The sequence below is a fragment of the Prionailurus viverrinus genome, chromosome B4, assembly GCF_022837055.1.
Source record: "Prionailurus viverrinus isolate Anna chromosome B4, UM_Priviv_1.0, whole genome shotgun sequence".
Taxonomy (NCBI): Eukaryota; Metazoa; Chordata; class Mammalia; order Carnivora; family Felidae; genus Prionailurus; species Prionailurus viverrinus.
In genome coordinates, this window is record NC_062567.1 from 45593783 (window position 1) to 45620545 (window position 26763).

Genomic DNA, 26763 nt, shown 5'->3' on the forward strand with positions numbered 1-26763 from the left:
AAACACGTAGTTGTTGTTAAGTTGGTAACAGATATTTGTTGTTGACAAAGCCGATTAAGGGATGTGGAGAAATTACATCTTTGATTACCTACAGGAGCAATGGGAGATGTTCTTGAGTGGACATTTTTATAATAGTACATCGAACTGAGATTATATTGGCAGTATCATTTTTTGTTGCAAGTGGCATAAACCCAACTCACACTGGCATAACAAAAAGTATATTTATAAAAAAAAGTATATTTATAACTTTTAATATATAGCTGGGAAACGGAGTGTTGGAGCTGGCTGCAGACCCTGATGGACCCCAGAGCTGAGCAGTTGTGTTTAGGTTTCTCCCCATGTTCTCCTTCCTTTCTCTTTATTTCGTTTCTCTGACCCTGACTTCGTTCTACAGAAAGGCTCTCCCCATTTGACCAAAGAGGAAAACCAGGATAGGAGGACCGTAAGTCAAGGGGTTTTAGAGTGCTCCCAGCAGGATCAGCATCACCCATAAGCTGGTTGGAAATGCAACTTCTTGGGACCTATCCCAGACATTGACTAAGAAGCTCTGAGAGCAGGGACCAGTAATCTGTGTTTTAACAAGCTCTCAAGCTCTTGCGATACACACTGAAATTTGAGAACCACTGGATTAAAGGATGGGAACTGAGTCATGAAATACATGGGCATCACCCAGTGCTACCTTCCATGTACAGAAGTAGAGGAACACGGAGATGGCCCCGAAGGACAGATGTATGCCTGGAATTCATCTGATATACACATCACTCACTTGAGAAGAGCCTAATCAATCCACCTTAATTAGGTCTTTATCTCTATTTGGAAGAGTTTTCAAAAAGAAAAGGATTTGGCGAAAGTGTAGTAACAGATATTTTGGTAAATCTCACCTTTAAGACTTATGGCAGCACCGGAGGAGAGTGGGGTCCATGCTTCATCCAAGAAAGGCATTCAGAGTCAAAACCCCAGAGTTCCAGGAGAACTCTGGGAACCCTGTAGCTTCCAATTTTATTTTCTGTTAACAAAAATTTTGGCACCATTCTTTTACTGTATGGTAATTAGTAATAAAATCGTTGGATGAGAGTGGGTTGTTTGCTAATTTAGGGAGATAGCACAGAAAGGAAAAGGTCAGAGAGAATTGTGATCCTCTCTGAAACAGGTCTTGGGGAAAGGACATCCCGGTCGATGAAAACAGAAGCCTCAGCTCAGAGAAGGAGAGGAAAACTGCTTGAGTTCATTGTGCTTCTAAGAATAGAGGAGTCCCCAGGGACTACAGAGGATTCCCAGGGACCTCAGTTCCCTTAGAAGTAGTAACAAGTCACTTTGGAAGGCTGTATTCTGTGCAGCTCCCCCCCCCCGCACCCCTGTTATCTGCAGGGGATTGGTTCTAAGACCCCCAGTACATGCCTGAAACTGTGGATAGTACTGAACCTTCTATATATGATGGTTTTTCCCTAGACATGCACAACCACGATAAAGTCTCGTTTATAAATCAAGCACAGTAAGAAATGAACAACAATAACGAATAAGTAGAAAGTGTAACAATACATTAATAAAAATTATACGAATGTGGGCCTTCTCACTCACAAAATAGCTTACTGTACTGTACTTATCTTTCTTCTTCTTGTGATGACAGGAAATGATACAGTGCCTACATGATGACATGAAGTGAGGTGAGTGATACCGTCCTTGTGAGTAGCTTTAGGCTACTCTTGACCATCAGAACGAGGATCATGTACTTCCCAACTGTGATTGACTGCAGGTAATTGAAACCTTGGAGAGCAAAATCACGGGTAAGGGTTTCTTTTCAGACTATAATTGCTTTTATTCTTGTTTGGTCTTTTAATTTTTTTTTCAAAGAGATTTTCCCTCCTTTCCGGGCTAATTAGAATTTTCCTGGCTAGGGTCGTTGTAGACAGAAGGTTGTCAGAATGCCTCTTCAGGACAGTAGAACCGATGGTAGTTTGGAGTTCCTGAGCTAAAATTAAGGTAGCAAGAGCCAAGAAAGAGCTAATTAATAAATCGAAATAATATAATGACTCAAAATGGAATAATCCTAATAATTATTCTAAATAAAACAATTCTAAATAATAAGAGGAATATATAATGGCAAACGCCATTGATCTTTTATGGTGTGCTAGATCCTTCAGTTGTATTAACTCAGTTAATGTTCCTAGCTACTGTCCATTTCAAAAATGCAAAAAAAAAAAAAAAAAAAAAAACAAACAAAACCCAACTGATACAACTTGTGCGACTCAGTTTTTTTTATATAAACCCATCAAGTTCTGTCCTCAGAGCTTATGCAGCTTATCATGACATAATGCTACCTCTCGAGAGAAAGTGTATATTTCAGCAAGTGCGCAGAAATCTGCAAATATTTAATACTCCTTAGCATTGAGAAGGCCATTGCACATAGTTTCCTTAAGAGGCCCTCTGTATGAAGATAGGATCCAACCTGCCATCCTATCCTCACCGTGACTTGTTATTACAGCTAAGACATCAGAGTGTACATTAACCTCTTCTTAAGAAGCATTTCCATCAACTGACCCTATAGAGAGGTTAGTAGTGCTATCCGTAATTTATATTCTTCTTTACAATTATTTGAACTCTTTGCTATGAAGGTTAAAGACTCTTTCCCATCTCAGCTATTTTTATGGGAAAATTAACTTGAAGTTAACTTAGGAAGAAACACATGAACCAGTGACTGAATAGGAGGCTGAGTAACTTACAACCTGACTTCTTGACAAAGTGACTAACATTCACGTGTTGGGTTTTATTGTAATTTGCCATAGTTCTCAAAGACTGCTCAGAATATTCAATTGTATTTTAATTTCACTGCTGGCTTAGCTGATGAATTCAGTTGTTCTTATCTGAGCAGTAGTAGAGTCTAGCAAGATCTTACATCGTTCTAAAGGAATCAATTTATAAATTTTGTTTACTTCAAGATTCTAGCTGACACATAAATTTAGCAACTACAGAATTACAGATAGCATTACAAAAAAGCTATTAGCTCTTCTCATAGAAATAATATTTATACATGAAATATAATTACTGCCTGAAAGCGCACTGTTTCCAGAGCTAAAAGCAATAAAGCCAAAGCAAGAAAGAATTTACTATTAGTTCTCCTGGGAGAAAGAGGCCACCAGCAGGATGGGAAAGAAGCTGTCGAAAGAGCTAAAGTATTCTGCCCTCACTAGGAGATTCGTTAAAGTATTTTTCTCATTGGAATCCTTTGTTCACAGATGTTTTCCCAAACGATGCTCTCTCTTCTTTCCCCAGATAACTGGATTAAAAAAAATTAATGAATACAACCCCAAGCTAGATAATATATAGACTTTGTCCTTGAAGTTTAAATTCAGTTCAGCAAATACTTATTGAGCAACTAGTTTATGCAAGATACATTTCTAGGTGTTTTGAGAGAAACCAAGGTGCATAAGGTATGATTCCTATCCTTAAGAGGCTTAAGGTTTAGAAGGGAGAGAAGCCATGCAATATTGCAGCTACTAATACTAGCTACTTCATGCCAGGCATCGTTCTCGGGGCTTTAGACATATGAACTCATTTTATCCTCACAGTAATTCGGGAAGAGTATGTCATCCTTAGCTGATAGGTGGAGAAACAAAGGTAGAGTATTGTTATAACTTGTCCAGTATTACACAGAAAAAAGTGAGTGGAAACTTGGGATATTAGGAGACGACATGTGTGCCTTAAAGTCATACAGTAAATCAATGTCAGAGCCTGGGCTATAATTCACATGGAGTCCCCTGACTCTTGGCACAAGGCTCTTTTTATTAAACTACGAAGTCTTTTTGTTTTTTCCTTAATAATGAATGGGGCTAGAAGGGATTTCCACACTCCATCCAAGACTCCTGCTTGCTTATTCTGAGAAAGCAATCAACTTTAACTCCAACTTTGTTTTTCCAAAGAGCCTCGACAAGTATTCACTAAGGGCTTTATGAAACCTTAAGCAAAGCACTCTTTGTATAAATACCATTTTGAAAGAGTTTTCTGGCTAGAATTAATATAAACGCACATTGACTGTTGACTTTAGGAAGACTTTCACGTGAATATCAATTTTTGAAGTTTATTTATTTTGAAAATTCACTCATTTATCTAAAAATGTATGTTTTGGTTTAGCAAATTATAATCAAAGTTTGTTAGATATTTTTTTATTGGGGAAACTGGTTTTATTTACATAAAATAAGCATGCTAATTTTCCTAAATGATTTTCAGGACATAGGCAAGGCTGACTATCATCAACCTGGACCTTTAGACAAAAGTGAATGGCAGGTAGTCTCACTTTAATATCATATTTTTAAAAAAATGTTTATTTATTTTTTTAGAGAGAGAGAAAGAGAGACAGTGAATGGGGGAGGGGCAGAAAGATGAGGTCAGAGGATCCGAAATGCGTTCTGTGCTGATAGCAGCAAACATGATGTGGGGCTCAAACTCATGAACTGTGAGATCATGACCTGAACCAACATTGGATCCTCAACCGACTGAACCACCCAGGTGCCCCAATAATATCATATTTTTGATCTGCTTTCTCTTCAGTTCAGTTCCTGGATTGTCATATTTGTCCGCCAACCACATGGGATGGCTCACTCCTATGCTTTTGGCAGCCACTGAAGCTTCATTATTTTCTATTTCATTCTTTCAGATTCTATGCTTTTTCAAGTGGTTAGGAGATAACTGCATGGATAAGTCAATTAGTGACAATGGGCATATTAGTTTCCCAAGGCTTCTATAACAAAGTGCTACAAAATGAGTGGCTTAAAACAGCAGAAATTTATTCTCTCACCATTTCAGAGGCTAGACGTCCAAAGTCAAGGTGTTGGCAGGGTTGTGCTCCCTCTGAAGGCTCTAGGGGAAGAAAACTTCCTTCTTTCTTTCGAGCTGCTGATGGCTTCTGCCAACCCTCAGTTTTCCTTGGCTTGTACCTGTATTAATCTAGTCTCTGTCCCTTATGTCTCCTCTATGTCTCTGTGTCTGAAGCTCCACCTTTCTCTTATAAAGACACCAGTCACTGGATGGCTCACTCTAATCCAGTATGACCTCATCTTAACTAATTACTTCTCCTTACTGCCCTATTGCAAATAAGGGCACATTGTGAAGTTCCAGATGGATGTGAATTGTGGCAGACACTATTTACCCTGCACAAAGGGGTTTAATAAGAGGAGGAAGGGGGAAAGGTCTACTCATCCAAACAAATACAGTAAAACTTTGGTTTGTGAGCATAATTCGTTTCAGAAACATGCATGTAATCCAAAGCACTTGTATATCAAAGCGGATTTCCCCCTTAGAAATGATGGAAACTCATGATTTGTTCCACAACCAAAAATTTTCATGTAAAAATGATTGCAGTACTATAGTACAAAATAATAAACAAAATACAAAATATAAAGAAAAATAAACAAATTAACCTGCACTTACCTTTGAAAATCTTCGTGGTTGGTGTGAGGGAGGTAAGAAAGGAGAGGATTATTGTGTAGGATGATTTCCACTATCACTGATGGAATCACTGCTGTCTATTGGTTCAATGGAATCTTTTTCTTTTTGTACAACTTTAACCAGGAAGCTATCCAATGACCGAGCATGAAGCAAAGCATTCCTAAGCTGACCCTTGTATGAAAAAGCAAAGGAGTAGCCAAAGGTCCTTTGAAGTGACCAAAAAAAAAAAATAATACACTAGTGCCAGTTGTGGGCACTTCCCAACGTTCTGAAAAATCACTGATTTCTACCAAACATCATGGCCTGAGACCAAGTATCCGAGCACCCACAATCCCACAGCGAGAGAGAGAGAAGACCCATTGGCTCAGTTGTGCTCATGTGACATTTGACATCAGGTGCTATTCATATTGCAAGACATAACTCACTTATCAATTTAAAATTTATTAGAAATGTTTGTTCATCTTTCAGAACACTCACAGAATAAGTTACTTGCAATCCAAGGTTTTACTGTATTGGTTTATTTTGAGAGGAATTGTAAGGTTTCATCTGTCCAGAAATTACTTTGCCTACAATTTTGTCACGGTTTTAGTTTCCCTTTATGGCTGATTAGAAATGTCCATTGACCCCCTTGGGTCAGACATCATCTCAAAAAGTCATGGTGACAAGTGCCCATGTTACTCAGGAGAAGAGGGAGGGTCATATTTGGTCATATTAATTCATCCACTTCACTAATTATCTTCCAAAGAGCAACAGAATTAGGTATGTCTTGAAAAGAAATGATTCTTAAAAAGAAAGAAAGCAAGAAAGCCACTTGAGCATAGTGTCTTTAGTGTTAGGCAAAACATTTAATTCTCAGTACTGCCATGTACTAGGTTCCTAATCATGGGCAACTCTCTTGGGCAATTAAAATTACATCCAGGGTTTGTTATTATTAGGATTAAAGAAACACATGGTAGGGGCCCCTGGCTGGCTCAGTCAGAAGAGCACACAACCCCTGGGGTGCCTGGGTAGCTCAGTTGATTAAGCATCCGACCGACATGTTCTCATGGTTTATGAGTTCGAGCCCCACGTTGGACTTCGTGCTGACAGCTCAGAGCCTGGAGCCTGTTTTGGATTCTGTGTCTCCCTCTCTCTCTGTTCCTCTCCTGCTTGCACTCTGTCTCTCTTTCGCTCTCAAAAATAAACATTTAAAAAAAAAAAAAAAGAAGAGCACACGACCTTTGATCTTGGGGTCGTAAGTTTGAGCCTACACATTGGGTATTGGGGATTACCGAAAAACAAAACAAAAACAAAGACAAAACAAACAAACAAACAAACCCCAAAACTTACAAAAGAAAGAGACAGAGGCGCCTGGGTGGCTCAGTTGTTTAAACGTCCTACTTCGGTTCAGGTCATGATCTCGTGGTTCATGGTTTGAGCCCCATGTCGGACATGTCAGCTGTGCTGACAGCTCAGAGCCTGGATTCTGCTTCAGATTCTGTGTCTCCCTCTCTCTTTGCACCTCCCCTGCTCACACTTTGTTTCTCTCTCTAAAAAATGAAAAAACATTAAAAAAATTTTTAAATAGACAGTAGGTATTAAAAATAATAGCCAATATGTTTCCTACAATTAAGAAAATAATAAAAATATCAAAAGGGAATGGGGTTGCTATGTAAGAAGATGACATCTAAAATGTATTTTACATTTTTATTTTATTTTTTGATGAAGTTAGTCTCCTATATTCCACACCGAAGTAGGGGACAGTAGGCTACCTTAGAATGCTGAAACAAAAGATTTACTACTTACTGGGGTAGTGAAACCACCAAACTCCTCATCCTTTGTAAGCTGTGGTTCAGTTTACCCACAACTCACGTTTGACAGAGTGCCCGTGTTGGGGCTGCTAACTGCAGGAGCCCAAACACAACCCTTCCCCAACACGGCACAAATTCCATCTTTCCTGCAATAATTTTTTGTGTGTATGTAGGGTAACTCTAAAGACTAAAAGGAAGTGAGAAGGGGCACCTGAGTGGCTCAGTTGGTTGAACCATTTTGGTTCAGGTCAGGATATCACAGTTGCCATATTGAGCCCTGTGTTGGGTTCAACACTGAGGCGGAGCCTGCTTAAAATTCTCTCCCTCCCTCTCCCTCTGCTTCTCCTCCCCTGCTCATCTGCATGCACTCTCTCTCAAAAAAACTTTTTTTTTTTAAATAATAAAAGGAAGTGAGAAGACACCACTTACAACGAGCAGGTAATGTGGATAGTTGGTGTATTTCTATGAATGCAGCAGCTCTTCGAGACAGGATTCTGACTGCGTATATGAACCTCGGGGGTTTTTTTGTTTATTTTACACCAACTGGTAGACCAATCTGTTGCTCATTGCTTCTCGGTTACTCCCATCAGTCCCTAGTTTGCAAAAGGCAGTGCCTACGTGATCACTGGGCTTGCCATGGCTCAGGCCTGGGGTTGGCTTAGTCTGCAAAATCTATTAATGTGGTGATACTTCTCGTAAGTAGTCATTGAACACCCAGGTTTGGTCTCTGTATTTCGGTCTCAGGGTCTTTGGTGGATTTCTTGCCCTTCCTGATCCCCTCTGCCCGTTCCCACCAACACCACTACCTATCTGGCCCCACAGACCCTAGTGTTGTTGCCTGTGGTACAGTTCTGGAAGAGCTAGCTGTCTTTTTAACAAACGCTCACTAGGGAGCAGCACACTGAAAGGTTTAAAGCCATATATACTTTTCACTGGGTGGATTCATTTAACTTTCTAAACAGTAATTTCTTATAAAGGTACAATGTATATTTTCACATGAAATTCTTATTTGAGTATTTTTCTTGGACTTTTGGGACAAAAACAGTCAGATAATGATACTTTCCTGACACTCACTGGTTATAGAAATTTAACTAGGCTCTGTGGGAAGGCAAAACAATATGGTGCTTGCTTCAGGGAGGTCAAAACACATCCTATTTTTCTCATCCTAAATGACCCCCCATTCTTCTACTGTGAGGGGAAAAAAATCAAGGAAAATGTTCTATCACACAGTTCATTCCATTTCCTTCATTCTGTCCTTCTTTGAAATGTCTACCACAGCCAACAGCAAAAGATTTTCTAAGCAAAACAAAAATTTATCCTTGCCAAAGGAAAAATAAGGGTCAACCACTGGAAGAGGCTCCAATAGTGAACTGAAACTAATGCAGCCCCAAATCCCTCTTTTCTTAGCATGATCCTTGTACTTTGAATCTTGAAATGGAAGAACAAGGGGAAATTGTGCTATGATCTATGTACTACATAGGCCAATGTCACAGATAGGATCTTATTTAAGAAAAAGAACTTCTATCACCCTTAAATACACCAAAATAATTTCCTACTTTCTCTCTCTTTCTTATAATCACAAACACTCCTCCCTACTCCCCACCCCCACACCCTTATGTAGTTGTTTCTCAAAATTGATTGTGGAAAGGAGAAACGTTAGTAGCTAGTTCAAGCCCATTTATCTCAGTAGATAAACTAACCTGTAACTAGTGGGTTACCATCAATTGGGATGCAAGTTCAAAATAAATGCAGTTTTCCATGCTTGGTGGCAGCTAGAACTTACATCCTCATATAGTTCCAGTCCTATAGTACACACGGAAGGAAAGGAAGCAATGTAAGTACATATAGTGTTCTGGTAACATAAAGAAGCAGTAAGATAAAAATTGAGCGTGTCTGCAGCTGAAGCTGGAAAGTGGTTAAGCACATAGCATAGAAAAATGTCAAGTATAAAACTGGGATCCAGAAAGTAGATAATAAAGAGTGGCCCCTGGATTTAGCTAAATGGGAAGGGAGAAATTCTTGGGATTGAGATAATTAGACTTGGAAAGTAAAATGTTTAAGGAAAATGCTCTTTCCTGAAAACTGTGTTAGAATTAAGTGATGATCACTCATTCAAATATTGTAAATACGTGTCATGAACATGAAAGTGGAGGCATAGCGGGGTCAAAAGACATCTTTGTCTTTGAGCTAGTTCCACATGGGGCTCAAGAGGAGGTACCAAGAACAGAATTGATGTCAGAGAAGGAAGAAAGGAAGGTGTAGCTGAGAGCAAATTGTTCTTTGTCCACGAGATGGAATGGAATTTTGTACTGTTGGTTAGACATGTACATGGCATAGGTCCCAGAATGAATTTTTTAAAGATGTCTTATTGTACAGAATGAATGGAAATTACATGACCACCTGCTCTGACAGATCCAGTAAGGCAGACTGAAGATCTCACACTCAAGTTCTCATGTCTGCAATGTGTTCCTCAACATGGGATACTACATTTAATGTATCTTTTGTCTTTTGATCCTCAAGGCTGTTGCCCATCACATATCCATCTTATGTGGTTACTGGCGACTCATTTGCCAAGAGGTCACCTTCGGAAGCTGGAGACCCACTGTGGGGTAGCCTCATAACAAACCTTCGGTGTCTCTGAAAGAGAGAATTTTGGAGTCGTTGGTTTTTCTCCTTTCCCCTTGTGGCAAGTTTCTGCTGTGTTGCCACGGAGTAACGCTGCAAACTGAATGTGGCTTTATGGTGTCCAGAGTTATCAGTTAACCCAATCCAAGTAGGCTATTCATCCCATGATATGACTGAAAACACCACCATACCCTTCCACTACCCCATCTCCTCTGCTGAAACCTATTATTTTCTCCAACCACGTGGTGATCAAAAGACCTGACATTGGCTCCTCCTTTGGGTAAATGCTTGTAATAGATATTGTTGTATGGGATGGGTTATTGCTCTAAGCCAAGACTTTTCAACCTTGACATTTGGGGGCACTATTAGCATTTGGCTAGGTAATTCTTTGTCTTGGGGGCTGCCCTGTGTATTGTAGGATATTTAGCAGCACTTGATCTCTACCTGTTAGATGCCAGGAGCACAAAAATAGCTCCAGACACTTGTAAAGTTCTCCCGTGGGGCAAAATCACCTGGTTGAGAACCACTGCACTGAACTATTTTTTTTTAATGTTTATTTATTTCTGAGGTGGGGAGGGGCAGAGAGAGAGAGAGGGAGACAGAGGGTGTCTGTTCCCCACTGACAGCACAGAACTGATGCTGGGCTCGAACTCACTAACTGTGAGATCTTGACCTGAGCCAAAGTTGGACACTTAACCGACTGAGCCACCCAGACACCCCAACTGTACTGAACTGTTTATGTCCCGTCAGTTCCATGTGACTTGGCTCCAAGAATCTAAGAGAGCATTGACAGAATGAGAGGTTTCTGGAGCTGAGGAAAACCAGAAGTTCAGGAAGCTGTAGGAAGTGGCTACAAAGGGTAAATGTGAGCTGGTTATTGTGACACAGAGGTAACTTTCAGAGAACCGCAGAAGACCGGATGAGGGGGAGGCAGGGATGAGGGGGAGAAAGAAAGCTGAAAGGAAGATGAAATATTGAGAACAATGTGGCTTTCCCTTTAGTGCTTACACAGATAACCAGCAGATGAAAACCACAATGGAGAGTCAGAAAACCTAGGATCCCACTTTGCTCACCTCTTGGTCTTTAAATCATGACTTTATGCTTAGTTTCCTTATCTATGAAATGGGGCTCTGTTTCCAGACCCGATTATCTCAGGTTGTTGTGTTAAGGTAATACATGAGACCATATCTTGTGATTGTGTTCTCCATAAAAGCGTCACGAATTACTATTTTTGTATGGCCGTGCCTCACATGTAAGTCAGAGGCTGAGGGCATGTAACTCAAAACTACGGAGGACCTGGAGGCAGAGAGAGTCAAATCCATCCTCGGGGAGAATCATGTAGTTTAATTAAAATGCAGGCCATCCTTCATCACCTAACCCCGGGGCTCAACAGCAGTTATAAGGCATCCAAGAGTGAACAGTTATATCTGGGTAGACGGGAGAGTAAAATTCAACTCTTAGCATCTTCCATCTAAAGGAATTTCTGAGAATCTCAATGTGCAGGTATAGGTCTTCCCAAAAAGGAAATCTTATTAAATCTCAGTTATCACGATATGTCTATAAGCTGCTTGTGTTCCATGGTGGAAAGAATACTTGCCTGGCAAAAACTTTTAGATATTTTCAGTAACTCCCTACACAGAACAATCATGGATTTCCCCTCCCCCTCCTCCCCTTCCCCCTTATATCCTGTATGGAGGGCCGATAAATCTTTCTTAAAGCATATATATTTTTTCAGGACTGGAATTGGCTGGTAGACAACAGGGGAACAAGTGAAACACCAGTCTGAAAATCTAAGGCAACAAGACCTTTTGGAGCTTCCTAAAAGGTTATGATGAGGATCAGCTCAAGTTTGGAGGCAAGATTTAGTGCTTATTTGCTCAACCTTAGTCAAAATAACTAAACATGTTTGCCTCAGCAGTCTAGACTTTAGCACCAGGCCGAGAGGAAAAACGACATCCACTAAGATGCACCCAGTTCTTCCGGGGATATACCACATGTGGCAGAATTCAGAAGCGTAGATATACGTACAGTGACTGGATTAGCCCCACCTCCTCTTTATGTAGAAACTTAGACATCATTTCAGAGTTTCATTTTCATTTGCAAATTTTCTGTAGACCAAGCTACACATAAAGACATGTGGAAATGTGTTTCAGGCTTTCTATATCTGAAATGCTGCTGGAGATCACAGTCGTACTAAGTTGGAAGCTGAGAGCTTAATTATAGTAAAATCTAGTAGCGTAGGAGGTAGCAGCTGAGATGCCAGACTGCCTTTCCTTTGTCTTTGGCTTTTAGGGATGGTTTCTAACCCTCTTCTTTTATATGTCTCCCCCTTTTCATTTTCCTAAACCAGACAGCTTACCCAACGGGCACATCGTTACTGCAGCCATCTTCTAGGGGGTGATTAATAAGTAACTACGGTTTAATGATACAAGGAATAGAAGGGCTAGTAGCCAGAAAGACAAAGGTGACTTGAAGAATGTTAGGAGGTTTTAAGAAAAACAAGTGCTCTAAACTGGCATTCTATACTTCCTCTACATCTGTCAAATTCTAGGATTCAATAAATGCATCCTCAGAACAGTACAGAGAGTGGAGCGTTGTAGCTTTTAATGATGAGGTTTTTTGAAAAAACGCAGTAGTTTTTTGAAAAAATGCAGTAGTGCTCTCAAAATTAGCGGTTCCCTGTCATGGAATGATTTCTAATAGGAAGAATGATCTCTTCCATGTTAAGGATAGCCACAAAATGGATGGAAAAATTCTCATGATTCCTACTTAACTGGAAATTGTGTGACTTGCATGTGTTGTTGGACTCTTAGAACTTTTACAAGAAAAACACTGAAACCAGTTTGTTTGTTTTAATGTAATTTATTGTCAAGTGAGCTAACATACAGTGTATGTGAAAGGGCGGGCCTATGCCGGCCGACTCCATCTTGTTCTGTGTTCTCCACCTTGAGTGACTATGTCCCCGACATGACCCCTTTTCCGGGAGAATCGCAGAAACCTCAGATCGCGCCTCCTCCCCTTGAGTAACCTCCCGCTCACCCGTTCAAACTTCCTGATCAAAACACACCCAGTGACCTGCGTAACAGGACTCTGACCCTTCCCCAGCCAATCGGCTGCCCCTAGACCCCTATAAAACCTTTGTGCTTTTGAAACTCGCTCTCTCTCCCTGGTATCTCACCGCTGCGTCGGTGCAGGTAGGGGACTGAGCTCGAGCTAGCTCGAATAAAGGCTCTTTTTCTTTTGCATCGGACTCGGCTCCCTAGTGGTCTATGGGGATCACGAATTCTGGGCATAACAGTATGCAGTGTGCTCTTGGCTTCGGGAGTAGATTCCCGATTCATCACTTACATACAACACCCAGTGCTCATCCCAACAAGTGCCCTCCTCAATGCCCATCACCCATTTTCCTCTCTCCCTTCCTCCCCCACACCAACCCTCAGTTTGTTCTCTGTATTTAAGAGTCTCTTCTGTGTTTGCCTCTCTCTCTGTTTGAAACTATTTTTCCCCCTTCCCTTCCCCCATGGTCTTCTGTTAAGTTTCTCAAGTTCCACATATGAGTGAAAACATATGATAGCTATGTTTTAAAAATAGGTCCATTTTATGTGGTACAACATGGATGAATCTTGAGGACAATAAGGCAGTCACAGAAAGACAAATATTGTATGATTCCACTTATAAGAGGTATCTAATATAGCCAAATTCATAGAAACAGAGTGTATAATGGTGGTTGCCAGCAGCTGGAGGGAGGAAGAAATAGTTTCTCTTCAGTGGGTAAAGTTTCAGTTTTGCAAGGTGAGAAAGTTCCAAAGATCTAATGCACAACAATGTAAGTATACTTAATAGTATAATAGGGAATAGTACAATAGGGAACTATATAGTTAAAAAATGGCTATGATGGTAAGTTTTATGTTACATTTTTTACAATTAAACATTTTAAAGTATTTAAATTTTATTTTAAGCTACTTTGCAAACAGCAAGACTTTGCTCTAAAATATTGGCAAGAATTATTGAGTAGGAACACAGAATGTAGAGAGTGTAGCTGAGTGTGGTTGTGTTAGTCTGTCAGATAAGCTTTCAGATCAGAGTGAGGATCACTAAATGTTAAGTACAGTTGACAAGAAAGAACAACAATTCTTTGCTCATTGCCTGTTACATGACCTAGGAAAAGATATATTGTGTTATCATTCAATAAGTATTTACTGAACAATGAGAAGAACAAATCTTTTTGCTAGGTGGTAGGGATTCAGCAATGCATAAGACTGACTTACATTTCACACCTCAATCTATTGCAAATTCCTCCTTGTTGAAGTTGTCAATGACCTTCTGGTAACCAAATACATTAGAAGCATGTTTCATAGAGCCTCATTGATTAGTTCCTCCTTCTTAAAACATTTTCTCTATTGGCTTCCATGACATCACCCTTACCTGGCTCTTTTTCCACTAGAGCTGCTTCCTCTGGCTGGTCCTATGAATATTAGTATTCTTCAGGGTTTGATCTTAGCCGCCCCCCCCCCCTTTCTTCTCTGTGCATACTCCCTAGGAAATCTCATCAACTAACTTATGACCCCAGATCTTATCTCCAGCTCAAATATCTTTTTCTGGACTCCAAAATATGACATCTTACATGGTACTAGATAGTTCTACTTGAACGTCCCAATGACATTCATTTGAACGATCTCCTTTTAATTATTCAACAGATTCATTAGTTCCCACCCACCTAGCCTTGACTTTCCTTAATTCATCCAACATATTGTTTTCAGAAGGACCTTAGTACATGTTGAGGAGGAAGAACTTCCTTTGTCCTTCAAGGTCCTTCTATTGGACTTCTGCCCTTTGTGGTCCTTCTAGCAGGATTAAGAATCAAACTGACAAGAGACAGATTGACAGGAGAAAAGTATATTTAATTTTATATGTGTGGGGAATCCACACAGACATGAACTTCCAGAGACAGTCAGGCAACATGAGGTACACATGTCATCCTGAACTAAGGAGAAGGATGTAGAAGTCTGGGACTTCAGAGGGAAAGAATGCGACTCACAGGAAAATGAAAAAGAGTAAATGTTTGGTACACAAATGTTTGTTGGGCCATTCAGAAACAATGGAACATAGATGACTTTGACCAAAGAGCCTTTGCTACGTTCCTCCCTGTCTACCACACCTAGTACATATTATAATGTAGTTATCTACTGCGATTGCTCTCTTCCTGGAGCAAGTCCTCTATCTAAATTCTTTTTAGGCAGTTGAGACCTGATTATCTCCTTTCACTGGTTTGCGAAAATGAAAAGGAGAAGTATAAAAAAGCAAAGAGCTTTTCCTGAATCTGCTGGATTTTGATAACTTAAAAAATTTTTTTTAATGTTTATTTATTTTTGAGAGAGAGAGAAAGAGAGAGACAGAGTGTGAGCAGAGGAGGGGCAAAAAGAGAGGGAGATACAGATTTTGAAGCAGGCTCTAGGCTCTGAGCTGTCAGCACAGAGCCTGATACAGGGCTTGAATTCACAAACATGAGCCGAGGTCTGATGCTTAACCGACTGAGCCACCCTGATGCCCCTGGGTTTTGATTACTTTTAACTCAAAAATATATCTTCATGCTCAAGTGGGTCGTCTCGGGGCAGCCTGCCTTTGGCCCCTACACACACCGTCTGATTATGTTGTTTTTCTTTGCAAAATTCTTGAGTGGATCCTTATTACCTGTAAGGTAAAATCTTTACACTTTTTCAATATCTTTTGGGTTCTCTCTTTGCCTCTTCTCAAGTACCACCTCTTATTTATATAATCTCTGCATCCTATTCTCAAGCACATTGCTCTTTAATTTGAGACTCTCTCATGTTTGCTTTCACTTTGGTGCCATTGTATATTATTTCCTTTGGCTAGAATACCCTGCTAAAAACTTGCCCAGGGAATTCTTTTATAAGAGAACGTACTTTTTGTGCCCATATGGAGTCTTATTTGTAGGTGGTTCATAACTATCGTTTTATTATTTCTTTGATTTTAAATGTACACAAGTACATGGGAACTCTATACTCTTTGCTCAATTTTCCCATAAACCTAAAACTACGTCTAAAAAAAGAAACAAAGTCAGTTATATATTTGAAAAGTACACCTTAATTCCTGAAAATAGGCAGGTAATTAGTTTACTTAACCGTCTATATCTGCTTTATGATGCACCTTTAAGAAACTAAAGACGATATGAATGAAACACAGGTGGATACCTTTTCTTGTCATTGATTGTTCATGCCAAGCATTACAGGGGAAGAACTGGTGATTCTCAGGATATTTATGAAAATTTTGTCTTTCTGTGGAGGATAGATTCTCAAATCGGCCAGTTCTTCTATGCCATTGGAAGCAAGTGAATAATCTGCCATGTTGAAAAAAATGTTTGTTTATTTTTTAAAGAGAGAGAGAGGGGAGAGTCAGAGAGGGAGGAAGTGAAAGAGGATCCCTTTCGACACTTACAGCAGAGAGAACCCAACGTGGGGCTTGAACTCACAAACCATAAGATCATGACTTGAGCCAAAACCCAATGTTTAACCGACTGAGCCACCCGGGGGCCCCATTATATCTGCCATTCAAAGAAAGAAAAAGTTAGTCAACAACAATACATCTTCTAAGAAGAAAATCCTAAATGACCATAACAATACTTTTGAAGACATAGCATTAATGCTGTTGATGATGTTGATAATGATAAAAGCAGTGAACATTTGCCAAAAGCCCACTACGTGCTAGGAACTAACCATTTTGCCCACAAGGAAGGTATCATCATTCTTAGCCCCATTTTTCAGAGGAAGGCTCACAAGGTTAAATCTCTTGTTGGAGGCCACACAGCTATAAAATAAGAGTATAATGTAAAAGCCTCTTTGGTATTATAGCTACTACTGCCTCTAAAAAATGTAGAAACAGAGAATTTGGAATCGGGAGAAGGCTTTGGAGGGCTGACTTCTTAGAACCTGAGCCCCCACACATTTCTCGTTTCTTTACTCTTAAGTTTTCTCTCATTTCAAGGGATCTGCACCACATTAGCCAGGAAGTGTGAGAGAGACCTTTGTCACAGTTATTTAAAACCCAGATTATATGAGCTCTATACCTTCATCATCTCTACATTAAGCCACAGCAGGGGGAGAGCTACATGGAAAATGAATATCTGTTAAGTATTCTCTGCCTTGGGCCACATCTTCCCTTTGAATTTGAAAGAGAGGAAAAATGGCATAGCTCTGTTATGACTGCGGGGAGGGAGAAAATCCTAAAAATCAAATGGCTTTGTTAGAGATTCATGCAAGACAACAAAATGAACAGACAAGTCCTTTTTGCAGCACTGAAGCTCCTTCGCTGGCTTAGGCTGAACGTGAAATGACATTGGAGCAGGATTTGTGAAAAGGGAATTGGATATCTTGATGTTCCTAACAAGATAGAACATAACCAGACCTCCACTGCTTACAAAAGCCATTCGGGGCTGGCGGAATGAGGAGAAAGCCCTGAAGGGGAAGGTGAAATGGGCAACGCAGAGACTCCTCCATCCCCCTAGCCAGTCCCAGCAGGGCAGTGGGATTTCAGAAAGAATTTTCCCTGTGAAAATGAAGGCACAAGTGTTCTGACTTCACATTCATCACGCTTTATTCTTTCCCACTTACTTTCACATTTTATCTTCATGACAAATCTGTGATGGCAGTCAGGAAAGTACTGTTATCCCTATTTATCTAAGAAAGAAATAAAAGACCCAGTGAGGTCCTGTGTCTTGGCTGAGTTCAGGGAGTTAATAAGGAACGACAATTGTACTAGAACCATGAATGTTTGGATAGGTACTGGACTCATTGCTCATAGCTGAAAGCAGATAGAATGGGAAAAGAATAGGACCTCAGATCTCATATATTTTCAAGCTTTCAAGGTCCAGGTAAGTGCATAAATGTGAAGTGCAGGAAGCAGAGGAAAAAATGAGACCATACCAGGCCCACCAAAATTCACTGCCAGAAATTTGAAGTTAGTTGTCTTGTTTAGGGTTTTTCAGAAACAGACCCAAATACAAGGACCCAATACAAACAGACCCAATGCAAGAAGTTTGACTGGGAGGTGGTGTTTCCAAGAAAATACCAGCTAGAGGGTGGGAACTTGAGAAAGGGAGAGAAGCCAGGCAAAAACGGGCAATGGATGACAAGCCAATTACAACTGTTTGCTACTGGATCTTGATTCTACTCGGGAACTCCCTGGGAGCTGATGTAGAAAATGCACTTCACAGTTTGCTCATCCAAGGGCTGTGGGTTAGGGGATGCTGCAGAGATTAGTGTAAAAGGGAAACTGTTCCCTCAGCACTTGTTGCCAGGTTTGTGCAGGTTCCGGCCTGCAAAGAAAGCCTTCAGTCAGTTTAAAATTGGTTGGATTTCCACTCCAGTGATAAAATCATAAAGAGTGTGGGTGAGTGCTGACAGTCTACAGCACAGTGTCTCCAGCAAAGGTCAAGAGTGGGAGAGAAGTACTCAGAGTAGGCATAGAAAATTCTTATTTTGGGATAGAAAAGCATAGTATGGTAATTGAGTTTTCTCAGCATCAGAGGTAATATCAGATGACCTCTTTTTAAAATTTTTAATTAACCTTTGTTGAAAGGTTTGTTGAAATTAACCTCCCTCCTCCCTCTTTCTTAACCCCTGGCAGGCACTGATCTGTTCTCCATTTCTATAATCTTGTCATTTTAAGAATGTTATACAAATGTAATCAAATAGTATGAACCTTTTGGAATTGGATCTTTTTAAAGCAGCATAATTCTCTGGAAATCTATTCAAATTGCATGTTTCAATAGTTCATTCTTTTTCATTTCTAAGTAGAATGAAAATGTGGTATGGAGGTAACAGTTTGTTTAACCATTCAGCTGTTGAAAGACATCTAGAATTTTGCTAATTTCTTGCTATTATGAATACAGCTGCTATGGCCATTTGTGCATAGGTTTATCTGTGAACATAAGTTTTAATTACTCTTAAGTAAGTCGGCCCAGGAGCCAACTGTTGGATTACGTGGTGGTTTTGTGTTTGGTTTCCCCGCCTTGATTGCCAGTCTTTCAGAGTGGCTTTATCCCTTTATATCCACACCAGCAACATATAGGTGATCCAGTTTCTTGGCATCCTCACTACCATTTGGTGTCATCACTATTTTTCATTTTAGCCATTCTGATAGGTATGTAGTTATCGCTCATTGTGATTTTAATTTCTATTTCACTGACTGCTGATGATGTTGAACATATTTTCATATGCTTCTGAATATAAGGTCTATGTGGTTTAACAAATATATGGAGTCCACAATTTGTCTTTTCTGTATTTTAACAGGATATTTTGCTAAACAAAGTTCTCAATTTTTATTAAATCCAATTTATCATTTTTTCCTCTTATAAATTGTGCTTTTGGTGTGTTAAGTGTTAAGAACCCTTTGGCTGGTCCTAAATCCCCAGTATTTTATCCTATGTTCTTTTATAAGAATTTTATAATTTTACATGAAATCCGTAACCTATCTTTGTATGAGTTACATTTTGTGTAAGTTAATGTTTGTATAATGTGTGAGATATAGGTCAAGTTTCATTTTCTTTCTTTCTTTCTTTCTTTCTTTCTTTCTTTCGTCAATAAATACTCAATTGCTTCAGCGCCACTTATTGAAAAAGCAACGCTTCCTCCACTGAATTGCTTTTGTTCATTTGTCAAAAATTAATTGGACATATTTGTGTAGGTCAATTTCGGGGTTCTCAATTTTATTCCAGTGATCTTCATTTGTATTCTTCTGTTACTACTATACTCTCTTGATCATTTCAGCTATGTAGGAAGCCTAGGAACATTAGGAAAAGTGATTCCTCTACTTTATTTTTAATTTTCAAAATTGTTTTGAAAAATAAAGGTCTAGAACGTTTACCCTTTCCATATAAATTTTAGAATAAGTTTGACTATGTCTACATGAAACTGTCTGAAATTTTGATAGGCATTTTGATAAGCAGGCAGATAAATTTGGGGAGAATTGATGTATGTGCTATGTGGAATTTTCCAATCCATAATCATGGTATAGTCTCTTCAAGTGTTTAAGTCTGATTCTTTTTCTAAGCATTTTATAATTTTTGCAAACTGATTCACTATGTTTTGTTACCTTTATACCTAACTATTCCACTTTCTTTTGAGCAACTGTAAATGGTATTGCATGCTTTAGTCCAGTTTCTACTTGTTCCCGGTCAACATATAGAAAAACAGTTGATTTTTGTGTGCTGATCATGGATCCTGTCACCCTACTAAACTGTCCTAGAAGGTTTTGTTTTGTTGATTCTTTGGAATTTTCTGTATATATATGGTATCATTTGCAAATAGTAGTAGTTTTCTTTCTTTCCAATTTGTAAACCTTTTGTTTCTCTTTTATGCCTTATTACTATAATGGCAAAATTTTCCAGGTCTGTGTGGGATAAAAGTGGCGAGAATGGGTAACCTAGCCTTATTTGTGGTCTTACAGGGAAAGCATTCTTTCACTATTAAATATGATGTTAGCTGTAAGTTATTTGTAGATGCTCTTTCTGAGGTTGGAAAAGCCCTCCTTTATTCCTGGTGTACTAGGAGTTTTATTACGGATGAAAGTTGAATTATATCAAATATTTTTTCTGTGTTAATTTATATCACGTTATTTTTCTTCTTTAGTGGTTGTTATGTGAATTACATCGGTTAAATGTTGAATATTGAACCAGCACGTATACATGGAATAAATGGTACTTGGTTGTGATATATCTTTTCCACGTTTGGTTAGATTGCTAAAATTTTGTTGAGTTCCAAGAACTCTGCTTCTCACTAGGATCAAAGAGCTTCAGATACTTCGAATCTATGACAAACAGATTTTTTTTTTTCTACCAGGCCCGCACTGTCTTCTGTGAAGGAGATGTGATTTTAGGGATACTGGAAAGACTCTTACCGTACCTTTTCTCAGGCTTGCTGATAATAAAAAAAATTTTTCAGAGGAAACAGATTATTTCATTCTACAGTTAGAAATAAACAGCTTAAGGGGCGCCTGGGTGGCGCAGTCGGTTGAGCGTCTGACTTCAGCCAGGTCACGATCTCGCGGTCCGTGAGTTCAAGCTTAGAGCCTGGAGCCTGTTTCTGATTCTGTGTCTCCCTCTCTCTCTGCCCCTCCCCCGTTCATGCTCTGTCTCTCTCTGTCCCAAAAAATAAATAAACGTTGAAAAAAAAAAAAAGAAATAAACAGCTTAAAATGCAAAACACCTATGGGAAAAATACATGTGCAGGTTTTGGCCTTGGGAAAAGCAGTGGTACTGACAACCTCTAATGTTGGCTATCACGAATGGCAACATGTAGAAATGTCGCATTTGCCACTCCTCCCAGCCACCCGTGATCCCTGCACTTCTTATCTCCTACTCTTTCCTACACACACTACATCAAAGCCCCATTGCCAAACCACTCCCCAAGATGTTTAAAATCACAGACACCTGCTTTTTTAAATTTTAACATGGACATGCAACATAAATAAAACATATAGATCTGAATTGTTCTGGGTTAAGTGGGATAGCTGGAGAGGAAACTCAAGCCCAACCCATTTTTCTCTGCAACAGTTCCAAAACCACTCTCCTAACTCATTTTCCCCTGAAAAATATGTAGGATGGTTGCCTGAAGAGTGGGGAAATATTGAAGCAAGACGATTTCTTTTTGGTTAAAACTACATAGTTTTTAAAATCCAAACATGGAAGGCTAATCAAAATCACTGCTAATGTCACTCTTTCTAGTTACCTTAAAAATCAAAATAAAACAGAATGTTGTGCAGGACTGAAGAAGGAGAATGTCTCTGCAGAGATTATGTTGATGTCACTGGGATGAAAGACATGCTCTGTGTCCAAGTTTTGACTGCAAACAGGGAGTTCTCTCTGTGAGCCTCCAAACTCCCCCTTCCCGGCCTCTGCTGCTATCTTCCTGCACCAATGTGGATTCAGTGACTCTCAGGTCACCACAGTCTGTTTTTGGATGGGGGGGATTTTGAGGAAGTCTTGGAGCTCAAGCTTTAGCACTTGTCGCTATGTCAATACATGTAATACAAAACCTAGAAATGATGATATAACAATAGAAGTTGTGGTAGGGTGGTGAGGTTACAAGATTTTATTTCCCCATAAATTTTGAAAATAATGTTCAAATTTAGAATTTGGAGCTAAGTAAATTGTGTACTTTATAGCTTTAATAGGCAACAGAGAAGATGTAACTGGGATTTCCATTAGCCCAATGTACAGTCTTCCAGTAAGAAGGGAACACAAGACTTGTGGAGGTGGGGTCTTCTGCTCACCTCCTCATACTCTTGCCCGGCTGTCAGAGAGCAAGCACAATTAGGGCTCCACTAAATGTAAAATGAAAATTTTAATCTGGGCTCCATGGTTGTAAAAGATGTAGGAAAGAAGAATTCTTGCATCGTGGAAGGATTCCTGTACTTTGAGGGAGGATGTTTATGTTCAATTCCTGCTCTGAGAATAACTAACCATGTGGTTTTGAATAAATCACTTCATATCTCCAGCTGTTTTCTATAGGACAAAATATTTATCTCACAAGGATACATTGTTAGGTGCTTCAGAGTTGCACTGGCATCTCTCACATTAGGGGAGAGCAATTTCCTGTATGCAACCAAACAGCTATTTACACTTGGAATTAATCTCTGGGCACTACTGATGAAAACATTTTCTATAGTGGTTCTTGAATTTGACCAAGTTTTGGGAGTTTTAAAAACAGATTTCGACCCACCCCAAACTAAGAGAATCAGCATTTCCATGGGCAAGATCCAAGACTAAATGTTTTCAAAAGTGATCTACTGTGATTTTGATGATTGCCCAGACTTGGGGAAACCTACGCTTTTCAAACTTTAAAATGCATGTGATTCACTCAGGCTTTTGTTAAAATGGGGATTCTAATTCAGGAGACCTGGGTTGGGGGCTGAGGCTCTACTCTCTAGGTAGCAAGGGTTTAGATGTCCTTTGGGTCTCCCTCTCTTTGAGAGGGCAAGTCACACATTGTCTAGGAGGTTCTCTCTAGGAAAAGGGGAAGATGATTTGAGCTCAGAGACTTCTTAGTTTGTGAGTAACTCAAATGGTTAAAAACCACATAAATTATTCCTGTCTGGACTAAAAAATAAATGGTTGAATGTATAATTAAAATGTCAACTCTGAGAAGGCATTAAAAGAAAGGAGGCAGTGGATCAAATATCATTCCTTGTTTTTATAAGATATTTTGGGAGCTAGGGGTGGAAACCATGCTTTGTTTTGCATGCTCATGCATTGGGCAACTTGATTGTTATCTTATAACAATTTAGAATCACTTCAGACAATAGCCCAGGTAATAAAGGTCCTTTGCTATTGAAAGACTCCCTCAAAATGAAAATTTATTGGGAAATTCCATTTTTAATCGTTCAAATTCAGACTTCTCATAAATATTGAAATGGGACCAGGAAACATTTAAAAAAATCCAAACAAATATCTAATTTTCAAAGATAAGTGAACATAGAAAGCAATCAATCCCATTTTGACGAGTTTGTCAGGGTCTGGGTTCTCATCCTCAACTTTGTATGTTCAGACACTGTATTATAAAAAGTTAACTCTAATATCAATGTTCTTAATATACACCAAACAGCAGGCAGGTATAGCAGTTATTTCCTTGTTCTGATCAGGGTATATTTTCCTATAGGCAAACTAATGATGATGTTGCCAGAAGGCATGGTTTCAGAAGAGAGGGATTACTTATATAATCTAAATGCTTACTATTATCAAATTCTGGTAATTTGATTATTCAGTCTCCACAGTGGAATTGCATCTATGGTGGGTAAAGTGCAGGGCCCCAACCCAGATAAATGGATACTGTCACCAATGCTGTCTCTGGCCATAATCTACCAAAATGGTGCATACTTGCTGAATACCAGTCTGTAAGGTGGATGGGACATTTGAGTCAGTCTGCCAGAATATTCTCATCTCTGGAAAGTGAATAATAAGTCAGTGTTTCTTATTTTATGCTTTTATTGCTGACAACCACAACCTCTCTTCCTAAAATGCACTAAATAATACTTTTTTTCTTCCTTTAGGAAAATAGAACTGACTATACTCCTCGCGAGGTTTCAGGATCGTTATAGTAAGCATTCCAAGACTTAATGTTTATCTTGTGATATTTATTATTTTTTCCTTTACCAGCTCCCAAACACAATTCCATTTCCTTATCCCCTCAGGAGGCACCCACTCTAGTATTTATAATATATGTTCTTCCAATCTACTTTCCATACGTGTTTTAATCTTTGAAGAATGCAAGGTGGTATTTTGTCAGTTAAATATGCATATACATTTAACGCTATAAAATAAAAGTTGTAATTGCATTTTTCTTATGTTTTTCACACAACATTATGCTCTTGATGACCAACAAAGTTAAGAATTCTAGTTATGGCTTCTGACTACTACAATAGTAATTCTATTCTATGTATATATCAGATGTTCCTTGGTCATTCCACTAGTGATAATCATGTTAGATATTTCCAATTCTGCTACCATAAGCAATACTATGTGGATATTCTGGTGCACTCAATCTTTTGATTGAGGTTTTTCATATATAGTTAGTTAGTGAGTTTTAAAAATTAAAAATACCTTCTCCACTCAATCTTCTATTCATTTGCCTTGTCTAAAGTGTCCTTAATTGAAGAGAAATCTCAGTTTTGATGTAGTCAGATGTATACATTTATTTGTTAATGTCCTAAAAGTACAAACTAAAGAGGAAAAAGCAATTTGTACATTTGATTACCTCATTATTAGTTATCTCCCAGATATATATAATGAGTTACATGTATACAGAAATTCCTTTATGCATTCTTTACTTGTTTTACTGGTCTATTTATTTGTTCTTGTTCTAGAACTGCACAATTTTAAATATTTGGCTTTTTTTTTTTTTTCACTTGAAGGAGGCTTGTTTATTGGACCGCAGGGGATAGTTAGTGGCCAGGGAATGCACTGAGAGGACCCAATCTCCGGGGTGCCTCCCTCGATCTTCCATAGGTGGTGACAGTTTTGCACAGTCCTTTCTATGGTGTCATCTATGGTGACTAGGGGCCGGTAGCCCATGACCTCTTTGGCTCTCTCACAGCTTAATAGTGGAATGTGCCAACCAGTGTGACCCGCATCGGTGTGAAAGGGGGCTGGAGATGGATGACAGGACTGATCACCATCACCAGGAGGGACAGCAGAAGGGCCAGGTGGTAGGGCACCCAGCACAGGATGTGGTACTTGGGGGCCTCGTAGTTGAGGCCTGTCAGGATGTGGGGCAGGAATGTCCAGAAAGGGATGGGTTCATCGTTGATGATGTGAAATGCCTTCCCAATGACGGCTGCATCTTGGGAGAGGTGTTTTGCAGCCAAGATGTGTCCGTGTACCACGTTCTCCACGTTCTCCACAAAGGTGAAGCCCACCAGGTCCTCCCCGTTTCCAATCACAAACTTCATGTTGCCTTTCTTGGCTGCCTCGATGAGGATGGGGACCAACTGGGGGTCTTTGGGGCCAAAAGTGACATAAGGGCGAGTGGCTATGGTTACGAATTTCCTCTCAGGATCACTGGGGTCCAAGACTGTTCTCTCCTTTAAGATTTTTGTCTCCGTGTAACAGTCAATGGGTTTCATGGCATAAGGGAGGTCTTCAATTCCATTCTTGATGTTGACACCCTCAAAGATGAACTGACACTGCTGGTTAAAATTAGTTTCTAAACCCCAGCCTCTTTGCAAGTTTTAATGACATTCTTGGTTGCAATGTAATTCATCCTGTAAGAGTTCCTTGTTGTTACTGGATGGTGGGAGTGATGCACGGTGGAAAACTCTGATTATACCTTTCAGAGCTGGGTACGGATCCTGTTGGTTGCAGAGGTCACCCGGAAAGAATCCCCCCCCCACCCCGGGGGGGTTGTCAAACCCTTGCCGCATATCAAATCCATTGACAGTGTGGCCTCTTGCCAGCAACTGCTCCACCATGTGCCGCCCCAGGAATCCAGCGCCTCCAATCACTGTGCACTTGTTGGCATTTGGAACGTCTTCTGTCAAATGTGTCCGTGTGACCTGGTCTCCCATTGGCTCACCAAATGCTTGTTCCATTTCTGCTCCAAATATCGTTACGTTTGCGATGAAGTTTTCTCAGTGCTCACTCAATCCTCAGCAACCAGCCTCCATCCTTAGGCGATCCCCGGGGCCAGCCTCAACGCTCCCTCAGCTTGCACCCAAACACCTACAGGCGCCAGCGGCCATCGTTTCTCCACACCCCAGTGAGCCCAGTACGATGTTGCTGGAGTACAAACACTTTTGTTCTTCTTTTTTTCAAAATGTGTTAGTTCTGCAGGAATTTTTATTCAGTCACATTAATTTTTGAGTTAATTTATCAAGGATCTTCCTTTCAAAACTTTCTGAGGTTTTGATTGGAATTTCATGGAGTGTATAATTTATAAATTATTTTAGAGGCAGACTGCTATTAACCCATATGCACATACAGACATATATGATCTTTTGTATCCTCTAACAGAATATTCAGATTTTCTCTATAAAGGTCTTATGCCATCTTTTTTAATTCCTAGGAATGGTGCAAATTTTGTAAAATATAATTTTTTATAGTTGATTATTATTGGACTAGAGGAAGAATATTAATTCTTATATGTGGCTCTTTTATTAAGTAAACTTATTGTACTTCTTATAGTTATAATATATATAGTAATTTTCTTGGGATTTCATTGTAAATGAAATCATTCATAAATAATATCTACTTGTTATTATAGTTTTTCTTTTTTGCCTGTTTTTACTAGGAAGACCTACAATACTTGGTTGAGGCACCATTTATAATGACAAAAATTCTTGTCAGTCTCCTAAACTTATGTAAAGTTTGTCTAAAACTTTTATATTAAAAATGATT

General features: G+C 39.4%; 1 pseudogene; it reads right to left on the reverse strand.

Annotated features, from left to right (window-relative positions):
* Positions 1–9776: 9776 nt before the first annotated feature.
* Positions 9777–25958, reverse strand: LOC125170572 (sterol-4-alpha-carboxylate 3-dehydrogenase, decarboxylating-like; annotated as a pseudogene).
* Positions 25959–26763: the final 805 nt, after the last annotated feature.